The sequence below is a fragment of the Pyrus communis genome, chromosome 1 (genome assembly GCF_963583255.1).
Source record: "Pyrus communis chromosome 1, drPyrComm1.1, whole genome shotgun sequence".
Classification (NCBI taxonomy): Eukaryota; Viridiplantae; Streptophyta; class Magnoliopsida; order Rosales; family Rosaceae; genus Pyrus; species Pyrus communis.
This window is the reverse complement of record NC_084803.1, coordinates 39161077-39171198: the sequence shown is the minus strand read 5'-3', so window position 1 is coordinate 39171198 and position 10122 is coordinate 39161077. Positions and strand designations below refer to the sequence as shown.

Genomic DNA, 10122 nt, shown 5'->3' with positions numbered 1-10122 from the left:
TAAATTTGAAGTGTTTTTTAAGCTAATGAGAACAATTAATGGAAAGAATGTTCCTTTGAACGTTCCAACAAACATAGCCAAAGTGAACTTTTGTTTGCCCCTTGATTTTGGTGTGCCATTACCCCATCCTCCAATTGAAGCAATAATCCATCTTTCTGGATACGACTACTGGTTACGCGTCTTAATTGAATTCATGACATGGCACAGAATCCCTTGCCTACAATGTATTGACACTACGTGTTTTATTAATGAAAATCTTGATTTGTCTAATAATGAGCCAAATTTTTTTCTTTTTTAAGGACATGGGGCCAAATATTTTGGTTGGATTAAATTGATAAATGCTAAGATTGGCTCGTGACGTTGATTCCACTGGCACAGTGGCACACATCCCACTTCCCGATCTGCGGGACCTACATTATAACGGCCACCAACCAACACCCACCGCACTCCCCGACTCACTCTCTCACCCCCCAAAAGCACTCACAAATCTTCAAAGCTTGTCTGCAATGGCGCTTCGCAGGCTCTCGAGCTCGATCAACAAGAAGTTGCCCTTTCAACCTTTCTTCAATGGCGGCTCCATATACCACATGGTACGTCACTTCTTCAATCAATCAAATCCATGCTTGTGTAGTTTCGATTTCCACCCGCCCAATTTTTTATATCCGTCGTCGTTTTGATTGCAGTCCTCTCTGGCCAGCCAAGCTGCTCACGACAAAGAGAAAGCTCGCGCCACTGTATGTCCTTTCCTATTCACAATTTTATAATTTATTGGCTTCTTCTGGATCTGGATTTGTGTTGTGTTTGATTGTATTGATTCTGTGGAAAAATATCATTTGGATTCAGTGGATTAAGCAGTTGAATGAGCCGCTTGAGGCTGTCGATCCTGAGATTGCCGATATCATCGAGCTCGAAAAAGCTCGGCAATGGAAGGTATATTTGATTTGATTTGTGGGAATATAATTGTAATAGAATGTAAAATTTTCGTTTGCTTGCGTGGTGATGAATGTGATATGCCTTAAATCGGGTTAAGTCTGGCAAGAAAATATTACTCACAATGCAATGTTGAGCATGAGAGTTTAGTTAATGATTAGGGAGTTCATATTTCTTTAATTTCTGTTTTTATTTTTTTTAGAATTTGTTTGTTAATTTTTAGTTTATCGTAGGGGCTCGAGCTTATACCATCAGAAAATTTCACATCACTTTCCGTGATGCAAGCTGTTGGGTCCGTCATGACCAACAAGTACAGTGAAGGGTATCCTGGTGCTAGATACTATGGAGGAAATGAGTAAGTAGTTCCCCAGTGAATATTATGAGCATTTTTGCACTCCTATGTTTCCAACTATTAAGTTGAAATGCAGTTTTTCTTCAGTTTAATCTTTTCTAAAATGTTATTTGGTGGCAGGATGGTTTGGTTAAAACCCTGCTCTGGTGAAAGCCCTGCCATTTGGGGGCTGTGAGGTGGTTATGAGATTTATAAAACATGTTCTTGCCTTTTTTTTTCACATTCGTCTAGTACTTTTGTTTTAAGGAATTATGCGTGATTGATATTTTTCTTTAATAAATGTAGATACATCGACATGGCTGAGTCCCTGTGTCAAAAACGCGCATTAGAAGCCTTCCAGTAGATCCTGCAAAATGGGGAGGTAATAGAACTAAACGTATAGCTTATACATGTGGCATTGCCAACTATTTCCATCAGTTCAACATAGGATTTCACATTTGTGTTTGTGTTCATTTACATTGTACAAGTTATGAATGATGTCTAGCACCCAACAAGTTCAGACTTTCAAATTATTTGGTAGGGAGGGTTTTGCTGTTAAATATTTGCTATAAAGAAAAATGATTGGGCACACTTTGAGTTGATTCTATCCACTGAGTGATTTTCATTGTACACAATACCCTTTCAACAATATGGCACAATATATTTCATGTTGAAGTATAATGTTTTTTCTTTTGTGAATTGCAATTGTATCACGTAGTGAAATTTGTTTTCTTTTGTGAATTGCATCGCGTAGGAGGCATAAAGGCAGCACACTATTTCAGATTAACTTATTTTATTCAAGATTTTGAATTTGGAATGTAATATTTTGTAAAATCCGGCTTTGGGATTAAATGGCATTAGAATAGCATGGTTATACTTAATTAGATTGTTGAAAATGGGACTCAAAGAATTAAAAATCTTTTATATTGTGTAAACATGTCAACCATTGATTTATAAATGGGTGGTTCAAGAGTATTTGTGTCAAAGTAAAGTTTTATTCTTGGTTTCATCTCTTGCTTTTGTAACTCATGTTCATTCTATTATTGAACCATTCATGTATTTAGTAATATATATCTTACATACTTAGTTTGGGGTCCTGCTACAATGGTACGTACCACTCAGTGGTACGAGTTTTATGCAAGACTTAACCGTTGCAAAGATCCATTAGATCCCTTTATGGAAGATCTAACTGCTGGTTTTCCAGACCACTCAGTGTCACGTACCATGGAAGAAGAATTGCTTATTTTATTAATGATACTTTACTGTATTCTTTCAGTGAATGTGCAGCCTCTATCTGGATCCCCTGCAAACTTCCAAGCTTACACTGCATTGTTGAAACCTCATGAAAGAATCATGGCACTTGATCTACCTCACGGCGGACATCTTTCTCATGGTTATCAGGTATCTACCTCGCTGTTGATTGTTTTTTCCTGATTATACTTGGCTATACTTTTGTGCTTTTTGTGGTTAACAGCGACAGCCTGTGTAGCTCTCAGTTAGTCTAGCGCCTCTGGGTTGTTTTGTTTTTTTTCCTTTTCTTGTTTCCTGTTATGTGTAAATTAAACCTAGTACCGTCTTTACAGAATAATTTCTCTGAATATCCAGTGACTACATAAACTGGAACACCTTTCTATGTATATTTATGTAATATTAATTATTTTGAGAATGAAATCGTGTTGCGTATTTCAAGCAATCTAGATATTCAAAACTACACAGAACAAGTGAACCTATATTTTGTTCTGGTGATTTTACATGCTTCTGATGTCTGGATGTCGCATATCATTTTGGGTTGTAAAAACATAAATGTAATGCTGCCTGTCTGTATACTAAATGACACAAACATTTCACCATTTTGCAGACTGACACCAAAAAGATATCTGCTGTGTCGATATTTTTTGAGACAACGCCATACGGATTGAATGAGAGCACTGGCTAAATTGATTATGATCAGGTGACTTGCTCATCCCCATCTTCACTGTACTGAATTCTCATATTTGTAAGCACATTTAAGAGTCCATCTTACATGTGTCCTGCGAACATTATTAGCAAAACATTATTACTTCCATCTTACTTGTTTCCTGCAGATATTATTAGCAAAACTGCAAAATTAATGTTTTAAGTGAATCATTCTGATGATTGTAACATGAAAGATAACCATGCGAAGAAACTTCCCACAGGGCCGCAGTTTAGTTATCATCACATGGATGACAGTTGACATTATTTGAAATCAGAAAGTGTATCCTTGACTCGTCCTGGGAAATATAGAACTTTGTTAGCCTAAAGTCACTGTATGTCTTGAACTGAGATCTTTTTTGGCATGACTTCTTAATTGTTTTGGAGTTTGAGTTCCTATAGTTTTAAGCAAATGCCGTATTTTATCTGCCATTCTTTGGTAATTAAAGGCTGACCTATGTGAATAAATATGTCCACAGATGGAGAAAAGTGCCACACTTTTCAGGCCAAAGCTAATAGTTGCTGGTGCTAGTGCTTATGCACGCCTGTACGATTATGAGCGTATCCGCAAGGTAAATTTTGGCTTGAGTTTTGTGATTACGATAATCAGCTTCATGCATCTCTGAAATTCTTATGGCACTCAATCATTAAGTGAGATGTTATTCTTTGTGGTGTCGTGGTGTCGTCAGGTCTGTGATAAGCAGAAAGCAATTCTGTTGGCCGATATGGCACACATCAGTGGATTGGTTGCTGCCGATGTTATTCCATCTCCTTTTGAGTATGCAGATATTGTTACAACCACAACTCATAAGTCACTTCGTGGACCTCGTGGGGCTATGATCTTCTTCAGGAAGGGTGTCAAGCATATAAACAAACAAGGGCAAGAAGTAAGTTCTGATGATTAATTTCAGAAAATAAATAAACGAAGGAAAATGGGGGAGAATGTGTAGAAGTCTCAAGTGAAGCACCTTGGATGAAATATTAAATGCTTGAATTTCCTTCTACACGTTATGTATGATTATGAAGACAAAATCAATCAGGCTGTCTTTCCTCGACTCCAGGGTGGTCCGCACAACCACACCATAGCAGTTGCACTGAAGCAGGTTCCTTTGTTTCTTCTGTTCTTTCCTTTTATTTTGTATGTTTAACCAAAATACCGACTACATGTTGATCAGATTTTTGCATCTTCTTGTTATTGGACTGCTGACTATATTATGATTCTAGGTCAAAACTCCGGAGTACAAAGCTTATCAGGAACAAGTTCTCAGTAATTGCTCAAAATTTGCAGAGGTCTGATGAATGCCGCTTTCTAAAATATTAATGCAAAATCTGAAAGTTATTCTCTCCTTTTTAATTGGGTTCTCATTAAAGCAATTTGGAGTAATTTCTATATGACTTAGGCACACGATGTTTTATTTCCTTTATTTGGTTGTTTCATTGGTCTCACTAATTTCTTCTTATAGTTTTTGCCCTTTGAACATGCAGAGCTTGCTAGATAAGGGCTATGATCTTGTTTCCGGTGGAACAGAGAACCATTTAGTGTTGGTGAATTTAAGAGACAAGGTAAAAACAGATTGATTTTTCCTCTGACGGGAAGATTGCAAACAGGAGATTGATTCTCCCTCTGATTGAAAGATTTATTCAGACTTAAAGTTTTCAGCATGTTAGATTGGAGGTTCAAGATGCCATATGATTACTGAAAGATATATTCTTAGATGAACAACTAGGCCTGGTAACCAAAAAGTGAGTGATAAAATATCGTTATTCTGTGATTAAACCCTCCGAAATAGATTTGAAAAGTGAATTATGTTAGAGACAAATGAAATGAGAAGGGAAACTTTAAAACCTTAAGTTCTGAAAGCTGGTTTATTACGAATCTATGGATTTCTAATGCTTTAGAAAACACTAGTGCGAAAATCATAGAATTTCCCTCATTTCTCGTACACTAGAGGGTTTGATGTTTCATTCATTGATGTATACTGCTATGCTGCAAATAGGTTATAGCATGAGAAAACTAATGAAGTGAAATCTTTTTCTGGCAGGGCATTGATGGCTCAAGAGTTGAAAAAGTTTTGGAATCAGCACATATTGCAGCAAATAAAAATACTGTTCCTGGGGACGTGTCTGCCATGGTCCCTGGTGGCATACGCATGGGTAAGGCCATCCATCCGCATTTAACCATTCTGCACCTACTGGCAATTAGCTATAAGTACTTTTGCCGACGAACTCCATTTTTTCCGTTCCTCAGGAACCCCAGCTCTTACGTCTAGGGGGTTTTTGGAGGGGGATTTTGTGAAAGTAGCTGATATTTTGATGCAGCTGTAAAGTTGGCCTTGAAGTTCAAGGCTGCTGCCAAAGGTTTACTCTCCCACTGTCCCGTGGATATAAATTGTTTTAGGGATTGTAATGCTTAGTCACATGTTTCACCACCATGGTTACATGCTCATGCACATCTGGATTGCAGGTACCAAGTTGAAGGATTTCGTGGCAGTTCTGGAATCCGACGGTCAAGTTCAGTCTGAGATTACAAAGCTTCGCCACGAGGTTGAGCAGTACGCTAAACAATTTCCAAGGGTAAAGTACAAAAAACTATCTCAACTATTGGAGTCACGACAGTTTCATACCTCATCTTTCAAAAATTGATAATGTCATACTACATCTTACGAATTTGTAACAATGTCATACCTCCGTCAATTTTTCTGTTAAATGCTAACGTGGCAAGAGACGGGACCTCTTTCTATTAAAAAATTAATAAAATATTATTAAAAACTAAAAAAAAAAATTTAATATTTTTCAAATATTAAAATAATAAATAAAAGTAAAATTAAAAAAAAAGAGTACAGTACAAAAAACTACCTCAACCATTAGGGTCACGACAGTTTCATACCTCATCTTTTAAAATTGACAATGTCATATCGCATTTTACGAATTTGTGATAATGTCATACTTCCGTCAATTTTTTTGTTAGTTTTTCTGTTAAGTGCTGACGTGGCTTGATTCGGGATATACTTTCTATTAAAAAATTATTAAAAACTAAAAAAAAATTATTTAATATTTTTTAAATATTAAAATAATAATAAAAAGCAAAAAAAAAAAAACCTCATTTCGTCCCTCCCCTCCCCACTCCTCTCTCCTCTCCCCTCTCATCTTCATCTTCTTCCCCCAACTGCAAATCCCAACAAAAAAAAAAAAAATCCAATTTGTCTTCCCCCCACACCCACACTCAATTTCCCCACACCCACACCCACACTCTTCTCCCTTCAGCAACCCAGGAAAAAAAAAAAAAAAAAACCCAGATCCCGTTGGTGGAAGATGGGTGTGCAAAGAAGGTGGAGGATGAGTGCAGAAGAGGATGTGGAGAATGGATGATAGTGGTGAATTTGGGGTTTGATGGGTTTTCAAATATTTTTTTTTTGTTTTCCTTCTTTTTTTCCTCTTCTTCTTCTTCCTCCTTCTTCTTCTTCTTCCGCAGAGGAGTTGATAGTTTAAAAAAAAAAAATTTCCTTCCTCATTTTTTTCCTCTTCTTCTTCTTCTTCCTCCTCTTTCTCCTTCTCCTTCTTCTTCTTCTGCAGGGGGTGTTGATGGGTTTTCAAATTTTTTTTTATTTTTTCTTCCTCTTCTTCTTCTTCCGCGTCGACAGGGGGGAATTTTTTTTTTTTTTTTCCTCTTCTTCTTCTTCTTCCTCATCCTTCTCCTCCTTCTCCTTCTTGCTCTTCCGCATGGGGGTTGTTGGGTTTTCAAAATTTTTTTATTTTTTTAATTTTTTTGGGTTTGTTGGTGGGGGGAAGAAAATGAAGATGGGGAGAAGAGAGAGGAGGGGGGAGGGACAAACTGATTGTCACATCCCGGCTCGGGACGGATCACTTCCCGGGCCCACTCCACCACCATAGCACGATATTGTCCACTCCACCACCATAGCACGATATTGTTCGCTTTGGGCTTACCATTCCCTCACGGTTTTGTTTTTTGGAACTCACAAGCAACTTCCCAGTGGGTCACCCATCATGGGATTGCTTTAGCCCCCTTCTCGCTTAACTTCGGAGTTCCCATGGAACCCGAAGCCAGTGAGCTCCCAAAAGGCCTCGTGCTAGGTAGGGATGAGAATATACATTTAAGAATCACTTCCCTGGGTGATGTGGGATGTCACAATCCACCCCCCTTAGGGGCTCGACGTCCTCGTCGGCACACCACGGCCAGGGTTAGGCTCTGATACCAAATTATCACATCCTGGCCCGGGGCGGATCACTTCCCGGGCCCGCTCCACCACCGTAGCACGATATTGTCCGCTTTGGGCCCCGACCATGCCCTCACGGTTTTATTTATGGGAACTCACACGAGAACTTCCCGATGGGTCACCCATCCTGGGAATGCTCTCACGTGCTACTCGCTTAACTTCGGAGTTCCCATGGAACTCGAAGCCAGTGAGCTCCCAAAAGGCCTCGTGCTAGGTAGGGATGAGAATATACATTTAAGGATCACTCCCCTGGGCGATGTGGGATGTCACACTAATGGTTTTTTTTTCCTCTGCTTTATATTATTATTTTAATATTTAAAAAATATTAAATAATTATTTTTTAGTTTTTAATAATTTTTTAATAGAAAGTATGTTCCGAATCAAGCCACGTCAGCACTTAACAGAAAAACTAACAGAAAATTTGATGGAGGTATGACATTGTCACAAATTCGTAAGATGCGGTATGACATTGTCAATTTTAAAAGATGAGGTATGAAACTATCGTGATCCCAATAATTGAGGTAGTTTTTTGTACTTTACCCAATTTTCAACTATTGGATTCGAGAAAGAAACAATGAGATACAGAGAATAAGGTCATAATCTCACAGGTCAACATCCTACCTTCACCTATCACGAGTGGGTGACCACAATGCTTAATATTTTATAGGGAGCCGCAGATAACTCAAAAGATTTCCAATACGAGGGCCGCATTGGACTTTCATCGACACAGCACAATAGCGACAGAGTTCATTATAAATTGCAATATCTTTTTCGGTAATATAATTTTTCGATTTTGCCAGTTGTCATTCTTGATTATTGAATCTTGGTGTCCACATTGCAACTGATAATTCAGATAAGCTTGTCAATAATCGATGCTACTTTTCTGTTGATTGAGATGTCGGTATCGAATTCTTGTAAGCAATTTGGCAATTATAGAGTGTGGACAGAGCATGATGTGGTCAATGACAGCAATTTAGCAATTATGGAAGGAAACAAAACCATTGGAAGGAAGGTAGCGTGTAAACAGAGCCTACTGCTGATATTTATATTATATATATGCTTGGTGTAGTTTAACATGGATACAATGTTATGAGACAGGCTGGTGATCGAGAAGGTTGTGAAGAGTTTTTTTATTTTTTAATTTTTTTTTTTTTTTTATGACGATGATGAAGAATTAAGCGAGTCAAACTACTCTTAAGGCTTGGTCATCGAACTACAAAAGTAGCCTTACTTTCTAACACGCACAGAGCGATCAAAATTAATCAAGACCAGGATTTGGCCATCAACTACAAAAGTAGGCTACTTCCTTCCCGCTCAGAGCGATTAGAAAGGACTAACTTCCTGATAAAACGACCCCCTCCATCTCCAAAATTTTATTTAAAGAAAAATTAAAACAAAGGGATTTAGCCATCAACTATAAGAGTTGGTTTTTGAGAAGAATCTTTTTGTTATTATTTTTCGGCCGCAGTAGTATTTTGGTTGAGAAGTTGTGAAGAGTAGCTTTCTGTAAGAATGTCCCCATTTAATGTCAAGGATTCTGATTCCTTTGAAATTGGGGATAAAAGGTATCCATCTCGTTTTTCAAAGGATGAAGGAGATTCCAATACAATTTTCTAATTAGTTAGGATTTGTTTGGAAGTGTTTCTAAAATGACTAAAGATGTTTTTGGAACTAATTTTTAGTAAAAGTACAAATTAATCTTGAAAAAGCACTTTAAGTCACTTCGAACCATTATTAAACGATTCAATTATGTGCAAATCGCTTGTGTGGGTACAATTCACTAGAGGGAGGGAGAATTCGGCTAAACCACACAATGGGCAACCTAATTTGGTATCGAATTTTCTATTCACAAGATTCGAACCTAGGACCTTTCACTTTTAAGTAAAGAGAAATCCACTAGCCGTACTAACTTATTAACTAGTTACTTGGACATGTAACACTACCATTAATTGAATTTGGTTCAAATAGCAGACGTGGCCTTGTTACTAGAATTGGCATTTGTGTCGTTTTCGTAACATGAAGGGGTAATATAACCGGACTTGAACTCGATCCGTTAATATTAACAAGTAATACGACTCAATTTATTACCTATTAAGGAAAATTTGAGGTAATATAACCGGACTTGAACTCGATCCGTTAATATTAACAGGTAATACGACTCAATTTGTTACCTTTTAAGGAAAATATATTTTAAATCAATAAATAATCAAATGAAAAACGTAATACCAAAAACGTAAATGTGACCAAAGAATCCAATGGGAAGGATTAAATCATAAGGCTACTATTGTAGTGAGGTTTTTTAATTAATATAGAAGAGTGAAAAATAAGAAAAATAAAATATACAAACCCTCTTATTGACAAGCTCAATTGTTGTGACAATGTCAACTCTAAAATTCGCTACCATAATCCCATAAACCATAAATTTAAATTTAAACATTCATTGTCGTTTACGTTTTTGCTCCATTCTTTTCACCAAATTTCGCTTTTTAAAATTTTATTTTTTCGAAAACATTATCTCTTAGTGGATGGAGAAAGATGAATAGTTTGGACTGTTGATATGACGTTCAGATTTTTACGGTTAATAAAAATATTGCTAAGAGTTTATAAAATCTTTACAAACTATATAACATAAACTCATATTCAGTTAACCGTAAACATCATAACGTGATGTCA

At 37.1% G+C, this 10122-nt stretch overlaps 1 pseudogene; it reads left to right on the top strand.

The window, feature by feature from the left end:
* The first annotated feature begins 506 nt into the window (after positions 1-506).
* LOC137727460 (serine hydroxymethyltransferase, mitochondrial-like) lies at positions 507-5857 on the top strand (annotated as a pseudogene).
* Positions 5858-10122: the final 4265 nt, after the last annotated feature.